This window comes from Papaver somniferum, unplaced genomic scaffold (assembly GCF_003573695.1).
Source record: "Papaver somniferum cultivar HN1 unplaced genomic scaffold, ASM357369v1 unplaced-scaffold_160, whole genome shotgun sequence".
Classification (NCBI taxonomy): domain Eukaryota; kingdom Viridiplantae; phylum Streptophyta; class Magnoliopsida; order Ranunculales; family Papaveraceae; genus Papaver; species Papaver somniferum.
Window position 1 is genome coordinate 335,601 of NW_020625487.1, and position 15,883 is coordinate 351,483.

Genomic DNA, 15,883 nt, shown 5'->3' on the forward strand with positions numbered 1-15,883 from the left:
TATTAGTTTGAATCTAAATCATGTTTTCATCTAACGGTGAATATAGATTGCTTTATAACTAAGGAAAAACCCTGATTTGAAGACTATATAAAGGAGACATCTAGCATTGTGCAAAACTAATCCCCACACGTCTGTGTGATACTAGTGCTCTCGCTAGAGTCGATTCTCTAAAACCAGGTTAACGACTTAAAGACTTCATTGGGATTTTGAAGCCAGACCGATACTAGTTTTATCGTGGTTGTGTGATCTGATCTTGCATCTTCTATCGTACGATTACAATCTTTGATTGGCTTGAGATCGTGAGAGTTCTACGATAGGCAAGATAAAGAAGTCACAAACATCTTAGTCTCACTGTTTGTGATTCCTCGACAAACCGCCTGTGTAGTCAGGAAGGATTGTAGAGAGGTGATTGATTAATCTAGGTTGTTCTTCGGGAATATAAGACCGGATTATCAATTGGTTCCTGTTCACCTTGATTTCATATATTAAGAAGGAACAAAACCTAGGGTTTATCTGTGGGAGACAGATTTATCCTTTGATAGACTTTTCTGTGTGAGACAAATTTGTTTATTATCAAGTCTGCGATTTTGGGTTGCAGAAACTCTTGGTTGTGGATGAGATCAACTAAGGAATCAAGTGCGAAGTATCCTGCTGGGATCAGAGGCATAGGAGTAAAATTGTACCTTGGATCGGTGGGAGACTGATTGGGGTTCAACTATAGTCCAGTCCGAAGTTAGCTTGGAGTAGGCTAGTGTCTGTAGCGGCTTAATACAGTGTGTATTCAATCTGGACTAGGTCCCGGGGTTTTTCTGCATTTGCGGTTTCCTCGTTAACAAAACTTCTGGTGTCTGTGTTATTTCTTTTCCGCATTATATTTTATATAATTGAAATAATACAGGTTGTGCGTTCGTGATCATCAATTGGAAATCCAATCTTTGGTTGTTGATTGATATTGATTGATCCATAGACATTGGTCTTTGGTACCGTCCAAGTTATTCCTTGTATTTGATAAATACTCGCTATTGATTTTATCTTGAGTAAAAATCAAATCAAGAGAGAGATATTAACTCCTTGAGATACTTTTATCTAGATTGAGTCTAACTGTCTAGTTGATTCTCTAGCAAAGTATTTTGGAGTTAGTCCATACAGATTGCTAAGCGAAATATTGGGTGGTGTTGTTAGACCCCCGTTTTTGCAATTGGTATCAGAGCAGGCAAGCACGTTAAAGACCTCAAAAGTCTGTGTTTGTGGCGATCTAACTATATGGACCGTAAAGTCTCAATTGACGCTTCACCAGGTGTAAAAAACAACCGTAAGAAAAGGTCTGACAAACTGATGTCTCTTCAAAAAGGGTTGGATGAACAAATCCGGATCAACCGTGGCCTTGTTGCAGAAATTACAGTTCTTAAGGATTTGATATCTGGAAATACTCCCTTTGAGAATTTGAAAAATCTCAGTTGTTCCTCTCTCCAAAAATGCCATAAGTCAGATAGTAATCAACGACATAATGTTGAGAAAACTGATATGACAAGGAACCAGTCAGACAATCTTCAAAGCATAGGATCATGTTGTGATCCATCCGATCATATACAACAAGCATGTATGTCTTTTCAAAAGAGTCTTAACGTTGCAAGTAATCTTTGTAAGAAACCTAAACAACTGTATGATTCTCTAAAAGCTCATACAACACTACCAGGAAACTCTAGATCGAGAATTACTAGTAGTATGGGTGTCTTTTCTTTAAGATCTACATCTCCCTTTCAATGGTTTCTTGATAGTGGATGTAGTCGGCACATGACAGTAGACCTTACGTGGTTTGTTTCATCTGTTGACTATGAAGGAGGACCTGTAACGTTCAGAGATGGAAGTTGTTGCTACATCAGCAAAAAGTGAACGGTCAAGCTACTCGGTGTTCCAGAAATCCATGATGTGGTATACGTTAAAGGTATGACTGCTAATCTTCTTTCTATTAGTCAAATTTGCGATTAGGGCCATCGAGTTATCTTCAATGCGAATGGATGTGACATTGTTGACAAATCTGCGAAAGTGATTTTCTAAGGAACTCGTGGTAAATACAACTGTTATCTTCTTGATACTCAGTTTAGCAACCGCTGCAATTTGACTAAGGTGGAATCTACACATCTTTGGCATGAGCGTTTTGGTCACATCAATTATCCCTTTATAACTAAGTTTATTAACAAAGAACTTGTTAGAGACATTCCAAAAATCAATGCAAAGATTGAAGGTGTATGTGGTTCCTGTCAAAAGGGTAAGCAAACAAAAGTTCACCACAAATCATCTCGATATATCCTCATTAAAGCTCCACTTGATTTAATTAATATGGATCTCTTCAGACCAATTCAACAACCCACGGTTGCCGGTAAGAAGTATGCTTTAGTTATAGTAGATGATTACACCAGATTTACTTGGCTTGCATTCCTGTCCCATAAGAATGAAACCCTTGGTGAACTCAAGATTATTGTTAAAAGAATCCAGAACGAACAAGGTCGCAAAGTAAAGAAAATTAGAAGCGATCGTGGCACTGAATCAAAGATACCAAGGTATTTGAATTCTGTGACGAACAGGGGATCATTCAACAATACTCACCACCGATTACTCCTCAAGCTAATGGAGTTGCTGAAAGAAAGAATATGAACATCCAGGAAATGGCAAGGGTAATGCTCCACAATAAAAACTTACCTTTAATATTTTTGGGAGAAGCTGTCTTTACAGCATGCTACTTGATCAACCGTGTGTTTTTGCGGTCTAAAACCCTTAACACTCCTTATGAGTTATGGTATGAAAGGAAACCCAACCTACACTATCTAAGGGTGTTTGGAAGTAAGTGTTATATTCTGAAAGATCGAGAACATAGAGGGAAATTCGACACCAAAAGTGACGAAGGTATCTTTCTTGGCTATGCGTCTGATAGTCGTGGTTTTCGTGTTTTTAATCTCAGAACACAAGTCATGATGGAATCTGCTAATGTTATCATCGACGACATTAGTAATATTTATCAAGATAGTTCTCCTGCTGAGTTGACTCCAACGGAGACAATTGAGAAATTCAAAGAAATTCCAGAATCAGTTGAAGTTATCCCAACTGTTACCGATCCTGACATTTCTAGTGACGAGGAGAAGAGAACTGATCAAGACATTCCTAATCAACAAGAACGTGTCCCTCCACGACATCTATGGGTTCAAAGGAATCATAACCCCAACAGTATCATTGGGGGAAGGGATTCTACAGCCAAAACAAGGGGTCAACTTCAAAATATATGCAATTTTGGTTGTTATCTTTCGCAGGTGGAACCAATGAATATTGATGAAGATCTGAAAGATCCTTTTTGGTTCAATGCGATGCATGAAGAGTTAAATAAATTTGAAAGACAAGATGTCTGGGAACGTGTACCTTGTCCTCCAAATGTCAATATTGTCGGTACCAAATGGATATTCAAGAACAAATCTGATGAATTTGGTACAATTGTCAGAAATAAATCTAGACTTGTCGCTCAAGGATATTCACAGATTGAAGGAATTGATTTTTACGAAACCTTTGCTCATGTGGCACGTCTTGAGTCCATTCGACTTTTATTGGCCCATGTCTGCTTTCTCAAGGTTAAGTTGTTTCAGATGGACATAAAATCAGCATTCCTGAATGGAATTCTAAAAGAGGAAGTCTTTGTTGCTCAACCTAAAGGATTCGAAAATCTTGATTTCCCAGATCATGTGCTGAAGCTCAAGAAGGCATTATACAGATAGAAGCAAGAACCAAGATCCTGGTTTGAGAAACTTACTACCTCTCTTATTAGAAAAGGATTTTCAATAAGAGGAGCTGATAAAACATTGCTTACCAAATGGAGTGGGAAAGATGTTGTAATTGCTCAAATCTATGTAGATAATATCATCTATGGATCAAATTCTGAGAAATTCGCAAAAGACTTTCAAGTCTCTCTTGCTAAAGAATTTGAAATGAGCAATGTTGGTGAATTAAGATACTTCTCAGGATTACAGATTCAACAACATAAGGAGGGTATTTACTTATCCCAGGAGAAGTACACACGAAATCTTGTGTCAAGATTCGGTCTGGATAAGTCGTCTCCTAATTAAGCTGACTCCCATGCCTACTACTGGTAAATTACACATGGATGAGAAATAAGCAAAAGTGGATCAAAAACTATATCGATCCATTATAGGTAGCCTTTTGTATCTTACAACTACTAGACCTGATATTTCCTTCAGTGTTGGTTGTTGTGCCAGGTTTCAGGCGGATCCAAGAGAATCTCATCTTGCAGTTGCAAAAAGAATCATACGATATATAAATCACACTGTTGTGTATGGTCTTTCATACACTTTTGATACTAATACTGACCTTTCTGCTTATTCTGATGCTGATTGGGAAGGATGTGTAGAAGACAGAAAAAGTACATCAGGGGGCTTCTACTATGTGGGTCTCAATCTTGTAGCGTGGCATAGAAAGAAGCAAAACTCTCAATCCCTGTCTACATGTGAAGCAGAATACATTGCTGCCGGATCATGTTGTACTCAAATCCTATGGATGAAACAAATGCTTGCTGATTATGGAGTTGATACTGGAATAATGAAGATCTTTTGTGATAACTCCAGTGCGATTCGAATTACTGAGAATCCTGTTGAGCACTCAAGAACAAAGCACATTGACATAAGTTACCATTTTATTCGTGATTTTATGAAAATTGTATCATTGGTATGGAATTTGTGCCTTCTGAACAACAATTGGATGATATTCTCACCAAACCCTTAGACACTACAACATTTCAACACTTGCGGCAGTCTATTGGTGTTGTTTTAGTTCATTAAATCGTTTCGATGAATCTTGCCCCTATACTTATTCTTATCTTTGGGAAATTTAGTCTGAAACTCCAGTAGGTACGTTCCAAGTTCAGTTTTTGTAGGATTGTTGTCATTTTTTTTTATCTCTTTTGTGCTTCAAAATCCTTCTTTTCTTTCGAATTACGGTCGCTCTTGTTGTTCTTTCGGGAATGACATCAAATGGGGGAGAGTTCTTTTGAACTTGTGCTTAATGGTAATATCTTGCGGAGTGTGCGGCTGTGGAATTTTATAGGGGTTATCTTGTATCTTAAAACTCCTTGATGAATGCATTTAGCTTCGGCTTTATGATTGCATCTAAATTAAGTTGTTATGTATTTTACTTTTAGTCTATGAAATGTATCTTGTGGAAATTTCATTATGATCCCATTCTTGTACCTTTGCATATTTTATTGACAAAAAGGGGGAGAAATATTGTAGTTCACACTACAAATACATATGGTTTTTGGATCATTGTGTAAGCGGGAGTGGTTTCCATGATCGAGATGGAGTATTGACTAAGGGGGAGTGATACATATCACCATAGTATTATTGTTAAAGTCGTGATACAATTGGACTTTGATGTTACGTAATAATACTATGACACTGTATAATAATGATCGAGAATCTCGATTTCTCTCATTGTTATAACTACGGGTCTTCAACAACGGTGATGCTAAACTTACAACCTTTGGTATCATTGGAGTACTTGGAAGGATGAAGATTTCAGGGAACGTTGATGATTAGACAATGGAATAGGAGCCACTAAAGTTTATCTTTTTTGTATTCCATATGTATTAATAGTTTTGTCACTAAAATTGAAAAAGGGGGAGATTGTTAGAGCATAGCTCGGTCGACCTCGCATGCGTTGCTATCTTAAGCATGTTTGTCAATGTTAGTGATCAAAACTATGAGTCTTGATTTCTAGCCTACATATCTAAGTCTCGGACTAGGATAGAAAAATGTAGTTGAGCTCAAGGACTTCATGGCGATTCATCATACAACGACGAAGATCTACTCAAGGAACCGTAGAACTTCATCAACAAAAAGGTATGTAGAGACTTGAACTTATCTATCACTCAAAAGTATATCTCTTCGATCTCCTACTTCTTATGAGACAAAAGTCATATGCTATATAGACTGGATCATACACATTTGATACTTCAATCCGAGTATATCTCTCCTATTTATATCTCGAAATCATGTGTTGGTAAAGCGTTTCGCTTTGATCAAAGTTTATCTTCACCTAGAAATACATGTTATAATCATGTGAATAACGACTATATAACGTCCTCTGAGAATGTCTCAATGATTGGAATGAGAGTTTAGGTTACATAACCATGTATTCCTTAATCCGAAGTTTTCAACTTTGTTGATTGAGAGAAACCGGAGGAATTGGCTTTGCCAAGTCCGCGAACTGACGGAGTTCTTGTACCGAGAATTTCTGCTGGGATTTTCCAAAAATCGTTTGTGTGTAAGTCTGCGAACTCAGTACGCGAACCTAGTCAACGAACTGGCGAAAGTCTCTTTGCCGAGATTTTCTGCTGAGTTTGGAAAACTCCACCGGTTGTCTTAAGTCCGCGAAATTGTTTGTGAGCTTAAATGGTTATGATCTAAAGATGTGCTCTGAACATGAAACTTAAATTACTAAGGAATGCTTTATGCAAACCGTGGCTATAAAGTTCATGAGTCGGTTCAATCGAATCGAATCATCTTTGTTTCAATTGTGTCTTGTGTAGTTACATAAGATCTCATAGCAATTGAACAACTCTTTAATAGTTCATTTGAGTCAATTGAACTAGTTATGGTGAAGAAGAACAAGGTCAATATGAAATGCTCATATGGTTAACCTTTTGGGTTACTATGTTGAACCAACATACACGTACACGTTTGGGATGGTTTTCACAAACCAGTAAACGTCTACCCAAGTGTGTGTGACAAGCTAAGTTTTCGATCTAACGGTTGAGAAATATTAGGTTGAATCTAAATCAGTTTTTATCTAACGGTGATATGGATTGCTTTGTAACTAAGGAAAAACCCTGATTTGAAGACTATATAAAGGAGACATCTAGCATTGTGCAAAACTAATCCCCACACGTCTGTGTGATACTAGTGCGCTCGCTAGAGTCGATTCTCCTTTAACCTTTGGTTTTTTTCTCTAAAACCAGGTTAACGACTTAAAGACTTCATTGGGATTGTGAAGACAGACCGATACTACTTTTATCGTAGTTGTGTGATCTGATCTTGCATCTTCTATCGTACGAGTACAATCTTTGACTGGCTTGAGATCGTGAGAGTTCTCCGATAGTCAAGATAAAGAAGTCACAAACATCTTCGTCTCACTGTTTGTGATTCCTCGACAAACCACCTGTGTAGTCAGGAAGGATTGTAGAGAGGTGATTGATTAATCTAGGTTGTTCTTCGGGAATATAAGACCGGATTATCAATTGGTTCCTGTTCACCTTGATTTCATATCTTAAGAAGGGACAAAACCTAGGGTTTATCTGTGGGAGACATATTTATCCTTTGATAGACTTTTCTGTGTGAGACAGATTTGTTTATTATCAAGTCTGCGATTTTGGGTTGTAGAAACTCTTGGTTGTGGATGAGATCAGCTAAGGAATCAAGTGCGAAGTATCCTGCTGGGATCAGAGGCGTATGAGTACAATTGTACCTTGGATCGGTGGGAGACTGATTGGGGTTCAACTATAGTCCAGTCCGAAGTTAGCTTGGAGTAGGCTAGTGTCTGTAGCGGCTTAATACAGTGTGTATTCAATATGGACTAGGTCCCGGGGTTTTTCTGCATTTGCGGTTTCCTCGTTAACAAAACTTCTGGTGTCCGTGTTATTTCTTTTCCGCATTATATTTTATATAATTGAAATAATACAGGTTGTGCGTTCGTGATCATCAATTAGAAATCCAATCTTTGGTTGTTGATTGATATTGATTGATCCTTGGACATTGGTCTTTGGTACCGTCCAAGTTATTCCTTGTATTTGATAAAGACTCGCTATTGATTTTAGCTTGATTAATAATCAAATCAAGAGAGAGATATTAACTCCTTGAGATACTTTTATCTAGATTGAGTCTGACTGTCTAGTTGGTTCTCTAGCAAAGTATTTCGGAGTTAGTCCATACAGATTGCTAAGTGAAATATTGGGTGGTGTTGTTAGACCCCCGTTTTTTCACCTCTCACGTTAACCAATCAGGTTACATTAAACTCGCCACAGTGTTGAAAATAAGGAAACCACTCCAGATGGCCGCAAAGCCAATTGGTTTCCCAAAAACGCACATACCAGGCACACATGCCAGATGCACGCGCCAAACGCGCCAAACATGGCCACTCGCCCCATGCGACACGTTATATAGGCTAATTAGGGTTTCGACAAGCCAAACCCTAATTTAAGCAAGATTTCCACACCGACGTGCCAAGGTTTTGATGGCTATGGCTACACAACATAGAAATCAAAACCGCACCGAAGGCATGCACGAACCATGCCAGCCAAGACAGCCATGCTGCGTGCCGCCAGCGCAAGTTGAAGGCGCCACTGCCAATTAAAGGTAGCCATGATCGACAACTATCTTTCCTCATGAGATGTAATCTTAGCCATCCAAGTTCGCCACCAAACTAACGGACTTGTGGCAACTTTTGAGCGACCATGATGCCAAACCCTAAATTGGCCACGACGCCAAGCCATGGCGCCATGGCCTAACCTTGGTCATGCCGCCAAGCCTTAACTTTAGTCACGGAGCCAAATCTTAAACTTTGGCCATGCTACAGCACCACGGCCACTGGCATGCCACCATGATGCAACCACTGGCATGCCACCATGTCGCAGCCACCGGCATGCCACCGTGCCGCAACCATCGTGCCGCAACAACTGGCATGCCACCGTGTCGCGGCCACTGGCATGACACTGTGCCGTAGCTATCGGCCATAATCAACGACCACTCTTCCTCATGAGATGTAATCTCAGCCATCGGAATTCGCCACTGAGCTGTTCAGCTCGTGACAGGTTTTAAACGATTATCCAAAACGAGCCTAGCATCACGTATGCTATTTACCTACGGCAAGCCTCTCAATTCTAAAATTTCCACACGTAGAAAAGTGCTACATGTTTTCCACAAAAACATTAGAGACATCAAAACATGTCACAAACAAGGGGATACTCATCAGGGTATTGGTCTGGCGGTTTACACCATGCGGCATGCAATACGCCCTTTACCGAAAGTGTCATAAAGTGGGGCGGTTAGTAATGGCAAGAAATAATGGTGTAAACGTATTCTTCCTTATGGAAACATAAATTCCAGGCGTTACCCGTTACTCCCTTCTTCCACCACTCAATCGTTTCCACTTCCCACGAGACCAGGGTACGTTTTGTTACAACTTGTATAAATAGGTCTCACCTATTTTCCACCAAACAACAAGTTTTGGTCAGGAGAAAAATACAACATCCATAAATCATCTGATAGCTTTTAATTCGGCTAGCGAGTTCAACTTTCTGATACAAGTCACGAAACACCCACACTTCCATAATCAACTATTCTGGTCTCAACACTTTCTTCGCTTCCCTCCCTAAGACCAATCCTTCTCCTTCACTTTGTGACCGAAGCAAGCCTGGAACGGCCATTTCTTGGTTTAGTCCAGGATTGTACATATTGATCTCTCGAATCAAAAGTACTCCCGTGAAGTACATTGTTTAGGGTTTAGATTTGTTTCTCACCCACACACCCAAAATTATCAAATCAGTAGAAACGATTTTCACCCACAAACACCTAGGAAACAATGTTTACATTCGTTTAAAGGAAGTACATTCATGAACATGTTTTATGAATCGAAAGGGAAATCGCTAGGCTTATTGGTATTATTATTCATTGCATATCTTTTGATTACCAATATGTGTGAGTTAGTAGAACCGATCATGACTTGCTATGCATCTTGGTAAAACTAGTCACGATGCCTGACTTATGTATTGGTATGACTTTTATTAGTGTAACCGATCCCAAGTAATCACCTAAGATGGTATGATCGATATTTGTAATTGGTGTGACCGTTCCTAGTAATTGGTTTAACCGATCCTAGTATTTGGTGTGAACGATCATAAAAGAATGTGTAATCGATCCTTGTAATTGGTGTAGCCGGTCCTAGTAATTAGTGTAACCGATCCTGGTAACTGGTGTGACCGATCACAAGTAATACCATGAGAATATGGTAACTGGTCCTGGTAATTGATGTGACCAATTTGGTAACTGATGTAACCGGTCCCAGTAACCATAGTAAGGTAGAAACGATTCTTGTGTTTGGTAGAACCGTAAAATCATGATTAGTGTATTGATTTGATCAATCACATAGTTCTTGGAAATCAGATGAACCAGTTCTAAACTTGTTTGGAAGTGTGGTGTAATTGGTTCCAAGATTGTAAATATGAAAGAGGATTTACAAATAAATAAGATGTCGACATACTTTGAACATGTTCGGTAACTCTTATCTTTTATTGTTCAAAGATATTCCTTAATAACTCAAGGAGATCCCGGACCGAAATAAGTTGAGAATCTTTTAATTAAGGTTATTAATTTTATATACTTTTAATTACCAACAATTAAAATGCATAGCTCTGGAAAATTAAAATTTCTAATGTGCATTTACTAATTGGAGATTTTCTAGTAGGATTTCGGTTAATATTGGACAGAGCATTTCTAGGAATTATGAAAACCTAATTTGAAAATATATTGCATATCTTGAGAATATTTTCGGTTTTGGAATTTCCTTGGTGTCCAAACTTCCTTGGTCTATAAATACCCAAGTTTGCATTTCGAGCAAACTATCCTAAGAGACAGGAAAACTACCTTGTTGTGTTGTTACTGGTCCGTCTATCCAGAGAGGAAAGTACCCTAATTAGGAGAAATCTCTTACGAAGGCTCGTTTAAAGACTTCATTAGGATCAAGAAGCTCTACGAGTACCGTTGGTGGGAAACTAGATAATTGCAGTATTATTAGTTTTCGATTGGATTTGATTGACTAACGGTTGTTGAACTTTGATTGCACCTAATTTGTTTATTCTTAGAATCTTCTCTTCTGATATAAGATTCACTCAAACTAGATCGAAGTGTCGACGAGATCTTTAGAACTGTTTGTAGATCTAAAGATGTCTTGTGATAATCCATTGTTAACAAACTCCGTTCTGTGCGTGATTGATCACAAAAGATTCAAGTTGTGGTGTGCAGGTGTTTATTGAAGATTTAAGAAGATTTGAAGACGAAAAAGATTTCTGATTTGGGTCCATAATCTTTGGTGTGCAAAAAACTTGATCGACTGGGATCCAACTATAATCGGTTTATATTTGATAGATTTGACTAATTAGTTGCGTAGATAGGCATCAATATTAAGCATCTTGATAAGATCCTATTATTGATTGCATAATCTAAACTCTGCTACTTTGGTAGTTGTTGGATAGATTGATTTATACCCGACAAAGGAGTTTATTGGATTAAAAAGAAGAGCCTTTGTTTAACTCATATCACTGAGATTGAATAGAGATGTTACCGAGAAGATTTGTTGTTCCTTTACTGTTATACGAACCAAAGGAATTGTTCCAGTGCGTGCACTTATTGAATGTCGGAAGCGCAGGGATACTGAAGAAACTAGGTGAACTATAGGTTTAGTTGCTTGGTCTCGTTATTCATCGCAAATCTTTAGATTATCAATTTGTGTGTTTAGTATAACCGCTCATAACTTGTTTATGTATCTTGGTAAAACTATTCACAATGCCTGACTTTTGTATTGGTATGACTTTTATTAATGAAACTGATCTTAAATAATCACTGAAATGGTTTGATTTAGTTCCTTAAGAAGAAATCTTGACTCAAAGAAGTTTTTAACAAGGGAGACTACTTCTGAACCCACAATAGGCCAACTTTTTTGAATGAAAATAGTTGGGAAACCATCTGATCCAGGGAACTTCGATGGCGGCATAAAAAAGATCACTCCCTTCATTTATTCTTCAGAGGGTGGGCTACAAGAACAAAATTTATCTCTTCGGTTACCCAAGGCGGGAGTAGGTCCAATATCTCTCTTTCTTTCTCCATATCTATTCCCTCGGAGGAGGTAACTATCAATTCAAAATGGTTCTTTAAGGCTGTGTTTGATAACAGAGAAAGGAAATTTTCCATGAAATCAGTTTCCTGGGAGAGGCAAGGAAAGACTTTCATGGAATTTCACGGAATTGAGTTTAAAACATACTTTAGGCCACACTTTTATTACAATTCCATGGAAACATATTTTTGACCAAATGACGGAAAACACGCTATTTCCATGGAAAGATGGCTAATTACATGGATTTAACTCCTATTAAACACAGCCTAAGATGTTTGCTATATCCGGGTATTTCTCCTTCCATTTCCCAGTAGTGTCTTTCAACTTAGTGATATCGTTTCTCTTGAATCTGTTAATTGTCTTGGTGTTAAAATAGGTAGTATTTCGATCTACAGGAGGATGTCATTATCCCTCGATTTTCTTTCCAAAATTGTCTCGATTTTAGTCCACTTATTCGTAGCTTTACAAGCATGCGTAGAAACATAAGAGTCAAAACAACAGATGAGAAACAATTTATGTGCAATTATTATAAACCCGTGCAAGGTGTTTTCTACATAGGAATTTGTGATTTTGGATCCTATAGTGATGTGACATGGGGGTCAAATAAAATTTCAAATTTCTCTTGGCGAGGAAGTCTCAAAAGTCCAAACCTTCCCTTAGTTTAATTACACTTTTACTTTCGAGAAAGGGAATTTTAGACATGTTTCTAGCTGTACATTACCGGTCTTATCCTTGGTCCGACATAGGGGTTTCTGCATTTCAATCATCAAACATAAGGGTATCCCTTATAATATCCTTATGAATATCAATGCACATAATGAACTCATGATTGTTTGCAAATTAATTTCAATTAACCGCTTCGTTAGGAAATCTAGAGTCAACGTGATTCCTGATGGTGATAGATTTACCAAGCATTTTTATTGTATTTTAAGAAGGAATAGAGCAAGAAACAACATCAATAATCTTCGCATCAATGGTATATATATCGGAATAAAGATGAGATTAAAGAAGGCATTGCAAATCACTTTGAGGTAGCATTTAAGGAAGTATCTAATCATAGATCGAAAATTAAGAATATGAGTTTAAAAAGTATTGATGAGAATGCTAGAGTTTGTTTTGAGAGATCCTTTGATGAAGAAAAGGTGAAGAAAGCGATTCATGATTTGGGAGTGGATAGAGCTCCGGGTTCGGACGACTTCTCCATGAAATTTTATATTGTTGGATGAGAGTTCATTAAAGACGACTTGATGAAGGTGTTTCAAGATTTCCATGATAACAACATTCTCGATACTTCTCTAAAGAACAACTTTATAGCGTTAATTCCTAAAAATATTGGTGTGGAGGAGGTAAAGGATTTTCGGCCTATTAGACTCATATGAAGCGTTTACAAAAATATTTCCAAAGTATTAGTAGAGCAACTAAAGGTATATCTAGCTTTATTAAAGGACGTCAAATTTTGTATGGAGTTTTGATAGAAAATGAATGTGTGGATTCTAAACTCCGTCAAAAATTGTCGGGGTTAGTGTGCAAATTATATTTTAGGAAGGCTTTTGATAATGTGAATTAGAACTTCTTAAATGAAGTCTTATTTAAAGTGGGCTTTGGAGACGTTTGACGTGCTTGGATACAAAATTACTTATCTTATTCAAAATTTTTGTTTCTTGTGAATGGTACCACTCATGGGTTTTTTGATAGTGAGAAGGGTTTTCGTCAAGGTGATCCTCTTTCTACTTTTGTTTTTACCATTGTTGGGGAGGTTTTTAAGTCATTTGTTGAGTAAGGCAGAACTATTGCGACCCAGCTTTGCAACTGCCATCTACTGTTGCTAATCACTAAATTTGGTGTAGTGTAAAGTTAAACATCTCCAATTTGCCGATGACACCATTGTTTTTCTTGATGCGAAGCGTGAACAAGTAGATTCTCTACGGTATTTACTTATATGTTTTGAGTTAACCTCGGGCTTAAAAATCACTTTTGCTAAAAGTTATTTGTTTGGAGTATCTCTCGTTAAAGACATCGTTGAATTTTCTAATATGTTGGGATGTAAGAGTTCAAATTTTCCAAGTATTTATCTCGGTCTTCCTTCGAGAGATAAATTTAGTGGCACACAAAAGTGGGAAAAGATTATTGAATCATGTTAATTATTCGAGACTTTCCTCTTGGAATGGGAGAACGATATCAAGAGGAGGTAAACTGACTCTCATCAAAAGTATTTTGGCTAGTTTGGCCATTTATTATTTATATATATTTCTTGCACCATGATCCATTACATATAAGATTGATAAGATAGTAAGAAACTTTCTTTGGGATGACGATTCGAACAAGAAAAGAATTCATAATGTCGGGCGGTCTATAATCATAAAAAATAGAGAAGATGGTGGTCTTGGAATCCGGAAATCTAAATACATTAATTCGGTGTTACCCAAAAAGTGGTGGTGGAGATTTGGAACGGAAAAAAAGCTTTTTGGAGAAAGATAATTGTGGAAAAATTTGGAGAATCATCAACCAGTTGGGAAACTCTTCAACCGAAAGGACCAAAGGGATGAAGTTTGTTGCATAATACTTATAATGAGCTCGAGGATTTTAGTAAACATGTAAAATTTAAGATCGGTGCGGGAAATGAAATTATATTTAGGAATATTTTTGGATTAGAGATGACGTCTTATGCAATAGATTTCCAATAGCATTTGAAGCTTCAAGAACAAAAGTGAAAGTGGTGGCTAAGTTATATGAGATTTTGAGTAACATAATCAAATGGAAGTTCATGTCTCGAAGTAGATATTCTCAATCCATATGAGGGAAATCGCTTCTATAAACTCTTTACTAACTTGTGGATGGTGGATAAAAACAATACGGTTGATGCTTATAATGGTTAAAAGCGGGTTTGATTCTCTTTGTGACCAAAGCGATATTAGCTTCCCAAGTAAGATTATTTGGAGTCGACATTACCCGTACAAAGTAAACTTCTTTATATGTATTATATACCATGAAAGGTTGCTGACGACGGGCAAGGTTATTAGAAGAGGTATGGATGTGGATAAGGCATGCCGGTTTTGTGAATAAGAAGATGAATCAAGTGCCCATTTATTCTATGATTGTTGGCGAACAAAGAGAATTTGATATTATTTTGCCGAAGGATGCAACTTCAATTGGAATTACGATAGTAATATCTCCACAACTATAAAACTTGGATTTATGATTGCGGTGATGAAAGACTTAACCGTATATGGAACAACTTGTCGGTTGCAATATGGTGGTGCATTTACAAAGAAACGAATTCTAGAATCTTCAATCACAGAAAGAGAAATTTAGAAAGCCTAATTCGAGATATTAAGATTCAAGCTTACTTTTGGGCGGAGTCAAACACTCAAAAATTGGGTTTGACGGCTAACATGGTGATAGATTTATGGGACTCGTATTTCCACCGACCGCTTTGAGTTGGATATGAGACGTTAGGTGTATAATTTTTTTTTTCTCGCTTGGGTATTTGATCTTTGTTCTTTTCTTTGGGTGATGGTTTCCAAAATCGGTATCTTTTTTGGGGGTCAGTTGTATTTATTGGGTTGAGGCACCCCTTTTAAGTATCTCTTTTTCGATGAATCTTCTTCTACTGACCGATCGATATTTTATTTTTTTTTGGATTAACTGATTTTCACTCTGCTAATAAGATGAGCGACCAATCAAAAGGTAACTTGGTAACGTATAACAGAGTCACATAACAAAGAAAAGTTCACTAATATTAATAGTTGAGACTAAATAATGATAAAATGAAGCTAAAATAAAAACTAAACAATAATAAACAAATATCTATTGGTTAACGAAAGAATACCGGTATGATCTTCTTGACTCGGATAATCCGGATGGGGGAATTGTCGCAAGTGTCACACCGCCTTCGCTTGACTGAAGAACCCGGCCGGATCGAGGATGATTCACCTCTACTCAT